Source organism: Ranitomeya variabilis, chromosome 8 (genome assembly GCF_051348905.1).
Source record: "Ranitomeya variabilis isolate aRanVar5 chromosome 8, aRanVar5.hap1, whole genome shotgun sequence".
NCBI lineage: Eukaryota > Metazoa > Chordata > Amphibia > Anura > Dendrobatidae > Ranitomeya > Ranitomeya variabilis.
Genome location: NC_135239.1, coordinates 126,846,067 through 126,864,955, shown reverse-complemented (window position 1 = coordinate 126,864,955; position 18,889 = coordinate 126,846,067).

Sequence of the window (18,889 nt, the reverse complement as noted above, 5' to 3'; positions counted from 1 at the left end):
CCTGCATCCTTTTCTATTCATAACGTTTTTCATCGGTCATTATTGCGCAGGTATGAGGTACCGGTTGTGCCTTCCGTTGAGCCTCCTGCTCCGGTGTTGGTTGAGGGTGAGTTGGAGTACGTTGTGGAGAAAATCTTAGATTCTCGTGTTTCCAGACGAAGACTCCAGTATCTGGTCAAGTGGAAGGGATACGGCCAGGAGGATAATTCTTGGGTGAATGCATCTGATGTTCATGCCTCCGATTTGGTTCGTGCCTTTCATAGGGCCCATCCTGATCGCCCTGGTGGTTCTGGTGAGGGTTCGGTGCCCCCTCCTTGAGGGGGGGGTACTGTTGTGAATTTGGATTCTGGGCTCCCCCGGTGGCTACTGGTGGAATTGAACTGGTGTCTTCATCTTCTCTGTTCACCTGTTCCCATCAAGATGTGGGAGTCGCTATATAACCTTGCTGCTCTGTTAGTTGCTTGCCGGTCAACAATGTTATCAGAAGCCTCTCTGTGCTTGTTCCTGCTCCTAGACAACTACTAGATAAGTTGGACTCTTGTCCATGTTTGTTTTTGCATTTTTGTTCCAGTTCACAGCTGTAGTTTCGTTACTGTGTCTGGAAAGCTCTTGTGAACAGGAATTGCCACTCTGGTGTTATGAGTTAATGCCAGAGTTTTAAAGTAATTTCTGGATGGTGTTTTTGGATAGGGTTTTCAGCTGACCATGAAAGTGTCCTTTCTGTCTTCTGCTATGTAGTAAGTGGACCTCAAATTTGCTAAACCTATTTTCATACTACGTTTGTTATTTCATCTCAACTCACCGCCAATACATGTGGGGGGCCTCTGTCTCCTTTCGGGGTATTTCTCTAGAGGTGAGCTAGGACTAATATTTTCCTCTGCTAGTTTTATTTAGTCCTCCGGCTGGTGCTGGGCATCTAGAATCAACGTAGGCATGCTACCCGGCCACTGCTAGTTGTGCGTTAGGTTTAGTTCATGGTCAGCTCAGTTCCCATCTTCCAAGAGCTAGTTCCTATATATGCTTATGCTATGTTCTCTTGCCATTGAGATCATGACAGAGCAGCATATGACAGGATGGGGGCGCAGGATCGGAGCACATGACAGGATGGGGACGCGGGATGGAGCAGCACATGGCAGGATGGAGACCATATACCAATATAAATGCTCGCCACCCGGGCGTAGAACGGGTTCAATAGCTAGTATATAATACAAGCATAGATCAAATAGAGACACATAAGACTCCACCATAGATGAACCCATTATATAAGCACATGGCGATCGTAGCCCACAGATAGACACACACCCGCCCACCCATCCTGCAGGATAGGTCACACGGAACGGCCGGCGCCTAGCCGCTACCATGCACCGGACCAAACAGGAAGGGTGGCAAAGGGGCGTGCCAGGCCGCAAATGCCAAAGATCGCACTAACGCATACATAAATCGTAATATTATAAAAAATTACAATAATCATTAACAGTATACTAATAGGTCCCCATATAGTGCATAAATGGACAACATCAGTATAATGTCGCTACATAAAGTGATTAGATAAACTGCCATAAATTCAATCATAGAGACTGCAGTATAATGGTATGATTATATCATATTGATCAGTCCATATTGAAATCTCACATCTCTTCATTATATGTTGGAATGGATATAATCGGAACAACTCCTCATGTAGATTAAAGCGCAGATCATCTACAGGATAAAAGGATGCATCTTAAATGGACATGTCATAGATGTTGAAATATATATGTTATATATAATTGATCACTAAAAACGACAAAGGAAGAAACATAAGTACCCAATTAAAAAATAAATTAAAAGCCAATTAAAATCACAGAACAGCGGTGGTCAGAGAAGGGATATGAGGCAACAAATAGACAAAGTATAGATATAAATATTCAATGGTCAAAGTAATGAAGCAAATCCCTGGGACTCGTTGAGACCATGGGTGGACATTGTGCCCAAGATGGTGATCCATCTACACTCCTTTTGGGCAAGTAAACGTTTAATGTCCCCACCGCAGATCGCAAGTTGGATGTGCTGATTGCCCCTGACCATAAAAGATTTCGGATTAAGGTACCGTCACATTAAGCGACGCTGCAGCGATATCGACAACGATGCCGATCACTGCAACATCGCTGTTTGATCGCTGGAGAGCTGTCACACAGACCGCTCTCCAGCGACCAACGATGCCGAGGTCCCCGGGTAACCAGGGTAAACATCGGGCTACTAAGCGCAGGGCCGCACTTAGTAACCCGATGTTTACCCTGGTTACCAGCGTAAAATGTAAAAAAAACAAACAGTACATACTTACATTCGCGTCCCCCGGCGTCCGCTTCCTGCACTGACTGAGCGCCGGCCCTAACAGCAGAGTGGTGACGTCACCGCTGTGCTGTACTTTCACTTTCACTTTACGGCGCTCAGTCAGTGTGGGAAGCGGACGCCGGGGGACGCGAAGGTGAGTATGTACTGTTTGGTTTTTTTACATTTTACACTGGTAACCAGGGTAAACATCGGGTTACTAAGCGCGGCCCTGCGCTTAGTAACCCGATGTTTACCCTGGTTACCAGTGTAAAACATCGCTGGTATCGTTGCTTTTGGTGTCAAACACGACGATACACGCCGGTCTGACGACCAAATAAAGTTCTGAACTTTGTTCAAAGACCAGCGATATCACAGCAGGATCCTGGTCGCTGCTGCGTGTCAAACTAAACGATATCGCTAGCCAGGACGCTGCAACGTCACGGATCGCTAGCGATATCGTTTAGTGTGACGGTACCTTAACTCTGATGGAAAACTTTAAAATGCCTTGGTATAGTTTTTAACAAGGTCATATCCGTGGCTGAGGCTGCTGCAAGTATATAGCGCACATGTTCACGGGTGCGTATTCTTAGCTGGCGCGATGTCAGGCCTATATAGATTTTTTTGGCAGCCACACGTAGCATATTATATCACCTGTGTGGTCGCATAGGTGATATATTGCCTAATATAAAAGTCACGCATTCCGTCAGATGAAGTGAAGGTAGTTGTTCTCAAGATGTTCTTACATGCCATACATCTACCACAGAGAAAACAACCCTGTGGCGGCCCTCGAGAGTTGAAGGGATTTTTGACTTCCGGAACATAGTGGCTTTGGACCAACATATCTCCCAGATTTTGACTTCTTCTAGCTGTCATTAATGGGTCTCTGGGTAAATATTTCGATAAAACAGGATCCGTCTGAAGCACATTCTAATGACGCTTAGGACTTTCCCACATCTGCGTTCACTGACCGATGAATGTAGATATGAATCTGATTTGATCATCAACTTTTTCATTTTGGATTAAAAATTAGGCAGTTAAAAGACAAAAAAACATATTGTCGTCTTGACTGTAACCCTATAGTAGCCTTCTCTTCAGAACTTGAATTGATTCTACAACAGGCCTTTGATAAGGGCATTATCCCTAAAAAAGTTATGGAGGGCCTGTTTACCAAAACTCCAAAAGTTCCGACTATTTACTTCACGCCTAAAATTCACAAAGATCCATTGACTCCACCAGGACGGCCCATAGTGTCCGGCCTGGGTGGACTCTGTGAACCTATTTGCAAGTTCATAGATTATTACCTTAAGCCGCTTGTGGAATCCTTACCTTCGTATGTGTGGGATACGCTGGATGTTCTAGCTAGGATTGATGGCATGTCCCTGGATAGGGAGATGATAATTGTGACAGCAGACATTGTATCAGATGCACGTGTACAGCGACTCAGTGATGACCTTCAAGCCTGTCGTTTTTTTCTTGTCAATAGCAACTGGGATGGCCCTATGTGTGAGTTCATCTTGGAGCTGACCCACAATTTTTTTGTTTTGCGTGATGCTTTCTACTTGCAGCAGTGCGGCACTGCCATGGGGGCGGCCTGTGCGCCCTCTTTCACCAATCTCTTTCTTGGTTACTGGGAGAGGGACATTTTTTGGGGGGAGGGCTTTCAGGGCGCAGACCATGTGCAGTGTTGGCTGTGATATATAGATGATCTATTCATTGTGTGGCAGGGTAGCGAGCAGCAGCTACAAAGCTTTATGGATGGCTTGAACTCCAATATGTTTAACATCAAGCTGACATATAAATACAGCAGGACTGAGGTGGACTTTATGGACGTCAAGATTCTGGTTGATGAACATCTGCAATTGCAGACTGATGTATATCGTAAGCCCACCTCGGTCAATGCACTGCTACATGCGAGTTCAAGTCACCCGGAGGCCACCATTAGGGCCATCCCAGTGGGCCAATTCCTCAGAATGAGGCGCATTTGCTCATCTGAGGAGAAATTTGAGGCTCAGGCGACAGACCTTCGCGACAGGTTTCAGATGTGCGGCGGGTACAGCGAACGTTGTATAAAACGAGGGTATCTACAGGCAAAAAGAAGTAGCCGCCCTACCCTATTGCATGGTTAATCCAAAATTAAAAAAGATGATGATCAAATCAGATTCATATCTACATTCAACGGTCAGTGGACGCAGATGTTGGAAAGTCTTAAGCGTCATTGGAATGTGCTTCAGACGGATCCTGTCTTATCGAAATATTTACCCAGAGACCCATTAATGACAGATAGAAGAAGTCAAAATCTGGGAGATATGTTGGTCCAAAGCCACTATGTTCCGGAAGTCAAAAATCCCTTCAACTCTCGAGGGCCGCCACAGGGTTATTTTCCCTGTGGTGGATGTATGGCTTGTAAGAACATCTTGAGAACAACTACCTTCACTTCATCTGACGGAATGCGGGACTTTAATATTAGGCAATATATCACCTGTGCAACCACACAGGTGATATATTATGCTACGTGTGGCTGCCAAAAAATCTACATAGGTCTGACATCGCGCCAGCTAAGAATACGCACCCGTGAGCATGTGCACGATATACTTGCAGCAGCCTCAGCCACGGATATGACCTTGTTAAAAACTATACCAAGGCATTTTAAAGTTTTCCATCAGAGTAATCCAAAATCTTTTATGGTCAGGGGCATTCAGCACATCCAACTTGGGATCCGCGGTGGGAACATTAAACCCTTTACCTCCAAGGGTGGTTTGCACTTTAATGACCGGGCCAATTTTTACAATTCTGACCACTGTCCATTTATGAGGTTATAACTCTGGAACGCTTCAACGGATCATCGTGATTCTGACATTGTTTTCTCATGACATATTGTACTTCATGATAATGGTAAAATTTCTTTTATATTACCTGCGTTTATTTGTGAAAAAAATGGAAATTTGGCAAAAATGTTGAAAATTTCGCAATTTTCCAAATTTGAATTTTTATACAATTAAATCACAGAGATATGTCACACAAAATAATTAATAAGTAAAATTTCCCACATGTCTACTTTACATGAGCACAATTTTGGAACCAAAATTTGTTTTCGTTAGGGAGTTATAAGGGTTAAAAGTTGACCAGCAATTTCTTTTTACAACACCATTTTTTTTTACGGACCACATCTTATTTGAAGTCATTTTGAGGGGTCTATATGATGGAAAATACAAAAGTGTGACACCATTCGAAAAACTGAACCCTTCAAGGTGCTCAAAACCACATTCAAGAAGTTTATTAACCCTTCAGGTGTTTCACAGGAATTTTTGGAATGTTTAAATAAAAATAAACATTTAACTTTTTTACACAAAAAATTTACTTCAGCTCCAATTTGTTCTATTTTACCAAGTGTAACAGAAGAAAATGGACCTCAAAAGTTGTTGTACAATTTATCCTGAGTACGCTAATACCCCATATGTGGGGGTAAACCACTGTTTGGGCGCAAGGGAGAGCTTGGAAGGGAAGGAGCGCCGTTTGACTTTCAATGCAAAATTGACTGGAATTGAGATGGGACCCCATGTTGTGTTTGGAGAGCCCCTGATGTGCCTAAACATTGAAACCCCCCACAAGTGACACTATTTTGGAACGTAGACCCCCTAGGAAACTTATCTAGATGTGTGGTGAGCACTTTGATCCACCAATTGCTTCACAGAAGTTTATAATGCAGAGCCGTAAAAAGAAAAAATCATATTTTTTCACAAAAATGATCTTTTCGCCCCCCAATTTTTTATTTTCCCAAGGGTAAGAGAAGAAATTGGACCCCAAAAGTTGTACAATTTGTCCTGAGTATGCTGATACCCCATATGTGGGGGTAAACCACTGTTTGGGCGCATGGGAGAGCTCAGAATAGAAGGAGCGCCGTTTGACTTTTCAATGCAAAATTGACTGGAATTGAGATGGGATGCCATGTTGCGTTTGGAGAGCCACTGATGTGCCTAAACATTGAAACCCCCCAGAAAAGACACCATTTTGGAAAGTAGACCCCCTAAGGAACTCATCTAGATGTGTTGTGAGAGCTTTGAACCCCCAAGTGTTTCACTACAGTTTATAAAGCAGAGCCGTGACAATAAAAATTATGTTTTTCCCCACAAAAATTATTTTTTAGCCTCCAGTTCTGTATTTTCCCAAGGGTAACAGGAGAAATTGGACCTCAAACATTGTTGTCCAATTTGTCCTGAGTACGCTGATACCCCATATGTGGGGGGAACCACCGTTTGGGCGCATGGGAGAGCTCGGAAGGCAAGGAGCACCATTTGACTTTTTGGAATGCAGACTTAGATGGAATGGTCTGCAGGCGTGACGTTGCATTTGCAGAGCCCCTAATGTACCTAAACCGTAGAAACCCCCCACAAGTGACCCCATATTGGAAACTAGACCCACCAAGAAACTGATCTAGATGTGTTGTGAGAACTTTGAGCCCCCAAGTGTTTCACTACAGTTTATAACGCAGAGCCGTGAAAATAAGAAATCCTTTTTTTTCCACAAAAATTATTTTTTAGCCCCCAGTTTTGTATTTTTCCAAGGGAAACAGTGTAAATTGAACCCCAAAAGTTGTTGTCCAATGTGTCCTGAGTACGCTGATACCCCATATGTTGGGGTAAACCCCTGTTTGTGCGCATGGGAGAGCTCGGAAGGGAAGGAGCACTGTTTTACTTTTTCAACGTAGAATTGGCTGGAATTGAGATCGGACGCAATGTCGTATTTGGAGAGCCCCTGATGTGCCTAAACAGTGGAAACCCCCAATTCTAACTGAAGCCCTAATCCAAACACACCCCTAACCCTAATCTCAACTGTAACCCTAACCACACCCCTAACCCTGACACACCCCTAACCCTAATCCCAACCCTATTCCCAACTGTAAATGTAATCCAAACCCTAACTTTAGCCCCAAGCCTAACTTTAGCCCCAACCCTAACCCTAACCCTAACCCTAGCCCTAACCCTAGCCCTGATGGGAAAATGGAAATAAATAAATTTTTAAAATTTTTCAAAACTAAGGGGGTGATGAAGCGGGGTTTGATTTACTATTTATAGTGCGTTTTCTAGCGGTTTTTTGATTGGCAGCGTCACACACTAAAAGACGCTTTTTATTGCAAAAAATGTTTTTTGCGTTACCACATTTTGAGTGCTATAATTTTTCCATATTTTGGTCCACAGAGTCATGTGAGGTCTTGTTTTTTGCGGGACGAGTTGACGTTTTTATTGGTAACATTTTCGGGCACATGACTTTTTTTGATCGCTTTTTATTCCGATTTTTGTGAGGCAGAATGACCAAAAACCAGCTATTCGTGAATTTCATTTTCGGGGGCGTTTATACCGTTCCGCGTTTGGTAAAATGGATAAAGCAGTTTTATTCTTTGGGTCAGTACGATTACAGCGATACCTCATTTATATCAATTTTTTATGTTTTGGTGCTTTTATACGATAAAACCTATTTTATAGAAAAAATAATTATTTTTGCATCGCTTTATTCTGAGGACTATAACTTTTTTATTTTTTCGCTGATGATGCTGTATGGCGGCTCATTTTTTGCGGGATAAGATGCCGTTTTCAGTGGTGCCATGGTTATTTATTTCCGTCTTTTTGATCGCATGTTATTCTACTTTTTGTTTGGCGGTATGATAATAAAGCGTTGTTTTATGCCTCGTTTTTTTTTCTTTTATGGTGTTCCCTAAAGGGGTTAACTAGTGGGACAGTTTTATAGGACGGGTCGTTACGGACACGGCGATACTAAATATGTGTACTTTTATTGTTTTGTTTTTTTTATTTAGCTAAAGGAATGTATTTATTGGAACAATATTTTTTTTATTATTATTTATTTAGGGATTATTATTTTTTTTTTACACATGTAATTTTTTTTTTTTTTACATTTTTTACTTTGCCCCAGGGGGGGGGGGGGGGGGCATCACAGTAAAGTGACAGATCGCCGATCTGACACTTTGCTGTGCACTGTGTCAGATCGGCGATCTGATGTGCACAACAGGGAGGCTTCACAGGCGCTGTGAAGCCACCTCCCTGCAGGACCCAGATGCAGCCCCGTGGCCATTTTGGATCCGGGGACTGCAGGGAGGAGACGCTCGGTACAAGGTGAGTACATCGCCTTGTACCGATCGTCTCAGGGAAGCACGCAGGGAGCCCCCTCCCTGCGCGATGCTTCCCTGTACCGCCGGTACACTGCGATCATGTTTGATCGCAGTGTGCCGGGGGTTAATGTGCCGGGGGCGGTCCGTGACTGCTCCTGGCACATAGTGCCGGATGTCAGCTGCGATAGTCAGCCGTGAGCGCGGCTGATCGCGCTGCACATACTATTCTGTCCTTGGGAAGTAGGACCCACCCCACATGGACGGAATAGTACGTCCAATGGCAGAAAGGGGTTAAACGTCTACTTGCCCAAAAGGAGTGTAGATGGATCACCATCTTGGGCACAATATCCCCCCATGGTCTCAACGAGTCCCAGGGATTTGCTTCATTCCTTTGACCATTGAATATTTATATCTATACTTTGTCTATTTGTTGCCTCATATCCCTTCTCTGACCACCGCTGTTCTGTGATTTTAATTGGCTTTTAATTTAGTTTTTAATTGGGTACTTATGTTTCTTCCTTTGTCGTTTTAGTGATCAATTATATATCAAAGTTAAAAAAAGGGGAGAAGCCAGCGCTGCTTAAGGTCAGAACACAAAACATAAAGTACAAATGCACATATTGATTTCTAACTGTATTTCAAAATGAGACATTTAGCAAACAATTGATCAATTCTTTGAGCCACCCCGCCACTTCATGGCATTCTCATAATGGGGCAGTCCTACTCTTTTTTATATTCGCTGTGCCATTACGGCCTCCTAAATGTATTAAAAGCAAGACCACATTAAATGCAAGCTGCACCTGAAGCATTTCTGAATCACTCCCATGGCACCAGAGAGGGCAGCACAGATAAAGGGTTGACCAGGTCTGGACACAGACATTTCAAGTACAACCTCCACACTGCCTAACCAGCACCACAGATAAAGGGCGAGGCAGGCTTGGACGCAGGTGCACAATCAAAGCCTAAGGCAGGGCAGGGCTGCTGTATGTGTGTACAGCACAGCGAATATAAAAAACGTAGAGTAGGACTGCCCCATTATGAGAATGCCGTGAAGTGGCGGGGTGGCTCAAAGAATTGATCAATTGTTTGCTAAATGTCTCATTTTGAAATACAGTTAGAAATCAATATGTGCATTAGCACTTTATGTATTGCGTTCTGACCACAAGCAGCGCTGGCTTCTCCTCTTTTTTTTTTTACTTTGATGTTGGTTTGTGGCTGACCACCAATGTTGCCGTGTGCGCTGGGTCATGTACGCCATTCTTTCTGTGGTTTTTTTTGTGATTGACCTAGGCTCCTGTACACACATACAGCAGCCCTTCCCTGCCTTAGGCTTTATTTGATTGTGCACCTGTGTCAAGGCCTGTCTCACCCTTTGGCCGGTTTTACACGTCAGTGGCTCCGGTTCGTGTGGTGACAGTTTTCTCACGTATCGGAGACACTGACTCACGTAGACACATTAAAATCAATGTGTCTCTGCACATGTCAGCGTGTTTTCACGGACCGTGTGTCCGTTTGAAAAACACGGAGACATGTCAGTGTTCGTGGGAGTGCACGAATCACACGGACCCATTAAAGTCAATGGGTCCGTGTAAAACACATACCACACACGGATGCTGTCCCTGTGCCATCCGTGTGCCGTGCAGGAGACAGAGCTACAGTAAGCGCTGTCCCCCCAGCGTGGTGCTGAAGCCACCATTCATTTCTTCTCTCCAGCAGCGTTCGCTGGAGTGAAGAAATGAAAAATCATTGTTTTGGGTTTTTTTTTGTGCGGTTGAAATAAAGATCTTTGTCACCACCCCCCTCCCACCCCCTTTGCGCCCGCCCGCTGGAAATAAAATACTCACCCAGCTCCCTCGATGCGTCCTCTCAGCATCGCAGCTTCTCCTGTATGAGCGGTCACGTGGTGCCGCTCAATACAGTGATGAATATGCGGCTCCACCTCCCATAGGGGTGGAGCCGCATATTCATCACTGTAATGAGCGGTACCACATGTCCGCTCATACAGGAAGAAGCTGCGGCGCTGAGAGGAAGCAGCGAGGGAGCCGGGTGAATATTTTATTTCCAGCGGGCGGGCGCACAGGGGGTGGGAGGGGGGTGGTGACAGGGATCTTTATTTGAAACACACAAAAAAAAAAAAGATTTTTCATATCTTCTCTCCAGCGAACGCTGCTGGAGAGAAGAAATGAATGGCGGCTTCAGCACCAGATGCAGGGGACAACGCTTATCTCTAGCGCTGTCTCCTGCACGGTCTGTGTGGTACCCAGTTGGCACACGGGTGGCACACGGCTGCCGCACGGGTGGCACACGGCTGCCGCACGTGTGCCACACTGATGTGCCACGTGAGCACACGGACACGGATAACTCCGGTACCGATTTTTCCGGTACTGGAATTATCTGGACGTGTGGGACAGGCCTATATCTGTGGTGCTGGTTAGGCAAGTGTGGAGGTTGTACTTGAAATGTCTGTGTCCAGACCTGGTCAACCTATATCTGTGCTTGCTCTTTCTGGCGCCATGGGAGTGATTCAGAAATGCTTTAGGTACAGCTTGCATTTAATGTGGTCTTGCTTTTAATACATTTAGGAGGCCGTAATGGCACAGCAAATATAAAAAACGTAGAGTAGGACTGCCCCATTATGAGAATGCCGTGAAGTGGCAGGGTGGCTTAAAGAATTGATCAATTGTTTGCTAAATGTCTCATTTTGAAATACAGTTAGAAATCAATATGTGCATTTGTACTTTATGTATTGCGTTCTGACCTTAAGCAGCGCTGGCTTCTCCCCTTTTTTTTACATCAATTATATATAACATATATGTTTCAACATCTATGACATGTCCGTTACAAGATGCATCCTTTTATCCTGCGGATGATTGGCGCTTTCATCTACATGAGGAGTTGTTCCGATTATATCCATTCCAGCATATAATGAAGAGATGTGAGACTTCAATATGGACTGATCAATATGATATAATCATACCATTATACTCCAGTCTCTATGACTGAATTTATGGCAGTTTATCTAATCACTTTATGTAGCGACATTACACTGTTGCTGTCCATTTATGCACTATATGTGGACCTATTAGTATACTGTTAATGATTATTGTCATTTTTTAAAATATTACGATTTATGTATGCGTTAGTGCGATCATTGGCATTCGCGGCCTGGTGCGCCCCTTTGCCACCCTTCCTTTTTGTCCGGTGCTTGGTAGCGGCTAGGCGCCGGCCGTTCCGTGTGACCTATCCTGCAGGATGGGTGGGCGGGTGTGTGTCTATCTGTGGGCTACGATCGCCATGTGCTTATATAATGGGTTAATCTATGGTAGAGTCTTATGTGTCTCTATTTGATCTATGCTTGTATTATATATTACCCCACTTATGGTGTTTGTTTATATACGGACTTAGTATCTATGTACTCTTTGCGGACCAATGCTGTTGTGGCACTCCTGTGCGCATGCGCCTGGCTGTTCTGTGTCTGCTTACCGCCGTGCTCTATTGCTTTCTCTCCATTTGTTCTACTGCGTGGTGGGGGTTGGCGCCGGCCGCCCCACGTGACTCTGCTACGGGGATGACGACATGGATGCGTGGTTGTTTGTGGACATTATTTTGAGCGCCTGCATGGTCAGATCACCTATATTGGTGCTTTTGTACCAGGTGATCTTGCACACCGAATATATAGGGAGGGACCAGTTACTGTTAATGCCACGCCCCCTGAAGAAGGTGGACTCGCACCGAAACGTGCTTTGGGGAGTGAGGTCCAGGACGCCTGCCTGACATAATATGGGTAATTACTGTTTGTAACTATGTGTTGCTGTGGTTCACACTGCTGATGTCAGTAGGTTGGTAAATTGGCCGATATAGATCTTTGTACTTTTTGGGCTGTTCAGAGTGGATGAGATTAGGAGCAGTCAGTGTTCACAGGGACCTGTACTGCTTTTATGCCCTCTGTTTAGCTACTACATTACATAGCCCTATTTATTTACGCATCCGTGGCGTCATGCTGTGCATATGTGTGCCATAGTAACCTATCTCTACTATACCACATAATGAGAGCCCTTTTGTGTAGGCATTAGTGTTGAGCGATACCTTCCGATATCGGAAAGTATCGGTATCGGAAAGTATCGGCCGATACCGTCAAAGTATCGGATCTAATCCGATACCGATACCCGATCCCAATGCAAGTCAATGGGACGAAAATATCGGAATTAAAATAAACCCTTTCTTTCCTTGTAGGTTAATTCTACATGAAGGAAAACAACTAAGAATAATGTAGGATGTATTGGGGGACGTGGCGGAGACATTAAAGGCACAGAGGTTTAGCCAAATCAAATAGAATAGCAGGATTTTTTTTTTTTTTTATGACGTTCGGCGTTAGAAAGATTTTGACTATGTTAATTTTTTATTTATTTTGTCAGATATTGATGTTTCACTACTTCCACGCTCTTCACCTTCTTTTTTACTTCTCCCACACTTTCTTCTTCATTATCCTCATCATCAGCTTCTTTGACATCAACTAACCTTATTCATCTTCTTCTTCATCTTCTACCTATTATTTTTTTTGTTACATTGTTCATATTCTTTTTATTTAACTATTATCTTCTTCATATTCTACTTCTTCATCATATTCTTATTTGTGACAGGCATTCCCGTAGTTGTTATCTATAAAAGTTTGAAGATTACACCTTCCGTTCTGCCTGTCACAAAAGAGTTACATTTGTCCGCGTTCAGTTTGGCCTGCAGCATCAGGCTTTATCCAGGGGCACCACGAGGAGGAACGGACTCACCCCCATACACTGCTTAGTCTTCTTCTGCTTATAATTTAGATAATATCTTTTGCTCTGATATTTAGTGTTATGCTTAATGTTCTTCTGCTCTTTGTTCTGCAGCCTCTTGTTCTTCTGCTTCTCGGTCTTCCAGGTCGTTGTCGTCTCCAGGGTCGTCGTCTCCGGGGTCGTCGTCATCGGGGTGGTCTTCAGGGTCATGGTCTCCAGGGTCGTCATCATCACGGTGGTTGTCGTCTCTGGTGTCGTCGTCATCTTAGGGGTGGTCTTCCGGGTCATCGTCTTTAGTCTCTTGAACTTGGAAATGTAGCAGAAGGTACAAGAAGGCTGAGAAAATGCCGAGAAACAGCTGATGGAACTGGAACTCGGATGGCTACCCGAAGGTCCAAGAGCCAATGGAACTACCGAGGACCAGCTGACGTTACTGGAACCCGGTTACTAAGCAGGAGGTACCCGTGCCTGAAAGCACTACCAAGGACCACCTGACGTTGGTGGAACTCAGATACCCAGAGGGAGGCACCTAAGCCAAAGGCTCTGCCCGGAACCAGCTGACGGTACTGGAACCAGGATGGGGAGCAGAAGGTACAAGAGCAAAAGACACTGCCGAGAACCAGCTGACGGTGCTGGAACCCGGATGGGTAGCCGAAGGTCCAAGAGCCAATGGAACTACCGAGGACCAGCTGACGTTACTGGAACCCGGTTACTAAGCAGGAGGTACCCGTGCCTGAAAGCACTACCAAGGACCACCTGACGTTGGTGGAACTCGGATACCCAGAAGGAGGCACCTAAGCCAAAGGCTCTGCCCGGAACCAGCTGACGGTGCTGGAACCAGGATGGGGACCTATTCAAGCTTGTCTTCCTAGAGCCCCAACTAGCAGTGTTGGAGCAAAGGGTCAGCAGGAGGAGGAGAGGGAGCAGAGTGTAGGCCGAAGCCTGCACTGGCGGCAGCTTTGGGTCTGTTGTGTCTGCGTGGCAGTTGCAGGACACGTTGCCGGCTACACAGCAGGGGAACAGCTGGCGGTGCTGAACCCCACTGACACATTGGCTGGTGTTTGGTTCTGTGCAGCTAGCACATCTGGGCCCCAACTGGCGGTGTTAGAGCCCAGGGTCAGCAGGAGGAGGAGAGGGAGCGGAGTGTAGGCCGAAGCCTAATTGAACCAATTTCAAAGGTAACCTTTAACCCCCCCTCAGGTGTTACAAACTAGAAGAGCCACAGCTTATGCAGCAGTAGTGCTGCACAAGTCAAAGGTTGCTCTTTTAATTTTTCTCCTTGCACACACTGAATGAAACACGTATAACATTTAGCCCTTTATACAGTCAAACTGTGTTGGAGGCGCGAGTTCCCTTCGTAATGAGACGCAGCACAGATGTCAAGAATCCCACCTTGGTGCTGGGCGCAGCCTCCTGAGCGTTGTTATTTGCTGTACAGGAGTCTGCGCTGTCGTTTTATCCCTTGGCCTTGCGCTGTTAGCGCTGCCCATCTTCTGGCATCATTTAATGTCGGCCGGTGCGGTTCGCGATGACCATGAATCCCAGCCCCGCAGTGTCTTTACATAGTTAAAACACTGCGGGGCTGGGATTCATGGCCTGGCGCAGTACATATGTTGGCCTCTCACACTCGGGTCCTTACACCCGCTTCAGACTGTGCGGCGTCAGCTGATCCCTTATCGCATGCCACGGCCATGAAGCCGCACAGTCTGAGGAAGGCGGAAGGAGATGAGGGACAGGCGAACATATGCACTGCTCATGCCCATCAATCACACCCTCGCAGTCCAAATAAATAAGACACCGAGGGGCGTTGTGTGGGGCAGGGCGGTCGCAGAGGCGCAGGCAGCCAAACAATGATGCCAGAAGACGGGCAGCGCTACCAAGGGGGTTGCAGCGTGTCATTACAAAGGAAAGTCACACCTCCGGGACGGTTAAATGGTCACACAGAGGACACATTTTAGACGTGTTTTCAGTTCCACATGTGCGAGGAGAATACGTTTCTGAGCCACCTTGCACACATGCAGCATTACTGCTGTACAAGGTGGCTGGAAAACATACAAACGCCTGGGGGAGGGGGGACAGGTTCCATTCAATTTCAGTTCTTGTGTCTGCGTGGCAGTTGCAGGACACGTTGCCGGCTGCACAGCAGGGGAACAGCTGGCGGTGCTGAACCCCACTGACACATTGGCTGGTGTTTTTCTTTGTGCAGCTAGCTCATCTGGGCCCTAACTGGCGGTGTTAGAGCCCAGGGTCAGCAGGAGGAGGAGAGGGAGCAGAGTGTAGGCCAAAGCCTGCACTGGCGGCAGCTTTGTGTCTGCGTGGCTGTTGCAGGACACGGTGCCGGCTACACAGCAGGGGAACAGCTGACGGTGCTGAACCCCACTGACACATTGGCTGGTGTTTTTCTCTGTACAGCTAGCAGTACCGGGCCCCAACTGGCGGTGTTAGAGCCCAGGGTCAGCAGGAGGAGGAGAGGGAGCGGAGTGTAGGCCGAAGCCTAATTGAACCAATTTCAAAGGTAACCTTTAACCCCCCACAGGTGTTACAAACTAGAAGAGCCACAGCTTATGCAGCAGTAGTGCTGCACAAGTCAAAGGTTGCTCTTTTAATTTTTCTCCTTGCACACGCTGAAAGGAACATGTATAACATTTAGGCCCTTACACAGTCAAACTGATTTTGAGGCGTGAGTTCCCTTCGTAAAGAGACGCAGTACAGCTGGCAAAAATGCCACCTTGGTGCTTGGCGCGACCTCCTGAGCATCGTTATTTGTTGCACAGGAGTCTGCGCTGTCGTGTTATCCCTTGGCCTTGCGCTCTTAGCGCTGCCCATCCTCTGACATCATGTAATGTCGGCCGTTGCGGTTTGCGATGACCATGAATCCCAGCCCCGCAGTGTCTTAACATTGTTAAAACACTGCGGGGCTGGGATTCATGGCCTGGCGCAGTACATATGTTCGCCTCTCACACTCGGGTTCTTACACCCGCTTCAGACTATGCGGCGTCAGCTGATCCCTTATCGCATGCCACGGCCATGAAGACGCACAGTCCGAAGAAGGCGGAAGGAGATGAGGGACAGGCGAAGAAATGCACCGTTCATGCCCATCAATCACACCCTCGCAGTCCCAATAAATAAGACACCGAGGGGCGTTGTGTGGGGCAGGGCGGCCGCAGAGGCGCAGGCAGCCAAACAATGATGCCAGAAGACGGGCAGCGCTACCAAGGAGCTTGTTGCGTGTCAATACAAAGGAAAATCACACCTGAGGGACGTTTTAATGGTCGCAGAGGACTCATTTTAGACGTGTTCAGTAGGGTTGAGCGAAACGGGTCGATCATTTTCAAAAGTCGCCGACTTTTGGCTAAGTCGGCGTCTCATGAAACCCGATCCGACCCCTGTGCTTGTCGGCCATGCGGTACGCGACTTTCGCGCCAAAGTCGCGTTTCAATGACGCGAAAAGCGCCATTTCTCAGCCAATGAAGGTGAACGCAGAGTGTGGGCAGCGTGATGACATAGATCCTGGTCCCCACCATCTTAGAGAAGGGCATTGCAGTGATTGGCTTGCTGTCTGCGGCGTCACAGGGGCTATAAAGGGGCGTTCCCGCCGACCGCCATCTTACTGCTGCTGATCTGAGCTTAGGGACAGGTTGCTGCCGCTTCGTCAGAAGCAGGGAGAGCGTTAGGCAGGGTCCACTAACCACCAAACCGCTTGTGCTGCAGCGATTTCCACTGTCCAACACCACCTTCGGTGTGCAGGGACTGTGGAAGCTATTTTTTTTTTTTTTTCCCCTCAGCGCTGTAGCTCATTGGGCTGCCCTAGAAGGCTCCGTGATAGCTGTATTGCTGTGTGTACGCCACTGTGGAAACCAACTGCTTTTTTCAAAGCACATATCCTCTTGTTCCTTCCTTTCTGCACAGCTATCTTTTTTGTTTGTCCACACTTTTTATTTAATTTGTGCATCAGTCCACTCCTATTGCTGCCTGCCATACCTGGCTTACATTACTGCAGGGAGATAGTAATTGTAGGACAGTTTTTTTTTTTTTTTTGTTTTTTTTTTGTGGGAGATTAAGATTGGCATTTCTGCTACAGTGCCATCCCTGTGTGTGCCATCTCTCACTGAGTGGGCCATAGAAAGCCTATTTATTTTTTCCGTGATTTGTGTTCTAAAATCTACCTCAACACAAAAACACTACATCAATCAGTGGGAGAAAAATATTGGCCTCAGTCAGGGCTTGTGTGCCACTGCTGTGTGTGCTATCTCTCATTCAGTGGGCTATAGCAAGCCTATTTTTTTTTTTTTTTTTTTATATTATTTGGTTTCTAAAGTCTCCCTGAAAAAAAAAAAAAACCTAAAAAAACAGTGGGAGAGTAATATTGCCCTTTCAGCTTGTGTGCCAGTCTTGACTCCTGGGTGTGCCACCTCTCTCCCTCTCATTCAGTGGGCCATAGAAAGCCTATTTATTTTTTTTTTTAAATATTATTGGGTTTCTAAAGTCTCCCTGAAAAAACAAAAAATACATAAAAAAACAGTGGGAGAGTAATATTGCCCTTTCAGCTTGTGTGCCAGTCTTGACTCCTGGGTGTGCCACCTCTCTCCCTTTCATTCAGTGGGCCATAGAAAGCCTATTTATTTTTTCCGTGATTTGTGTTCTAAATTCTACCTCAACACAAAAACACTACATCAATCAGTGGGAGAAAAATATTGGCCTCAGTCAGGGCTTGTGTGCCACTGCTGTGTGTGCTATCTCTCATTCAGTGGGCTATAGCAAGCCTATTTTTTTTTTTTTTTTTTTTTTTTAATATTATTTGGTTTCTAAAGTCTCCCTGAAAAAAAAAAAAAAACCTAAAAAAACAGTGGGAGAGTAATATTGCCCTTTCAGCTTGTGTGCCAGTCTTGACTCCTGGGTGTGCCACCTCTCTCCCTCTCATTCAGTGGGCCATAGAAAGCCTATTTATTTTTTTTTTTTAATATTATTTGGTTTCTAATTCTCCCTGAAAAAAAAAAAAAAAACCTAAAAAAACAGTGGGAGAATAATATTGCCCTTTCAGCTTGTGTGCCAGTCTTGACTCCTGGGTGTGCCACCTCTCTCCCTCTCATTCAGTGGGCCATAGAAAGCCTATTTATTTATTTTTTTAAATATTATTGGGTTTCTAAAGTCTCCCTGAAAAAACAAAAAATACATAAAAAAACAGTGGGAGAGTAATATTGCCCTTTCAGCTTGTGTGCCAGTCTTGACTCCTGGGTGTGCCACCTCTCTCCCTTTCATTCAGTGGGCCATAGAAAGCCTATTTATTTTTTCCGTGATTTGTGTTCTAAATTCTACCTCAACACAAAAACACTACATCAATCAGTGGGAGAAAAATATTGGCCTCAGTCAGGGCTTGTGTGCCACTGCTGTGTGTGCTATCTCTCATTCAGTGGGCTATAGCAAGCCTATTTTTTTTTTTTTTTTTTTTTTTTAATATTATTTGGTTTCTAAAGTCTCCCTGAAAAAAAAAAAAAAACCTAAAAAAACAGTGGGAGAGTAATATTGCCCTTTCAGCTTGTGTGCCAGTCTTGACTCCTGGGTGTGCCACCTCTCTCCCTCTCATTCAGTGGGCCATAGAAAGCCTTTTTTTTTTTTGGTTTTTTTAATATTATTTGGTTTCTAAAGTCTCCCTGAAAAAAACAAAAAAAACATAAAAAACAGT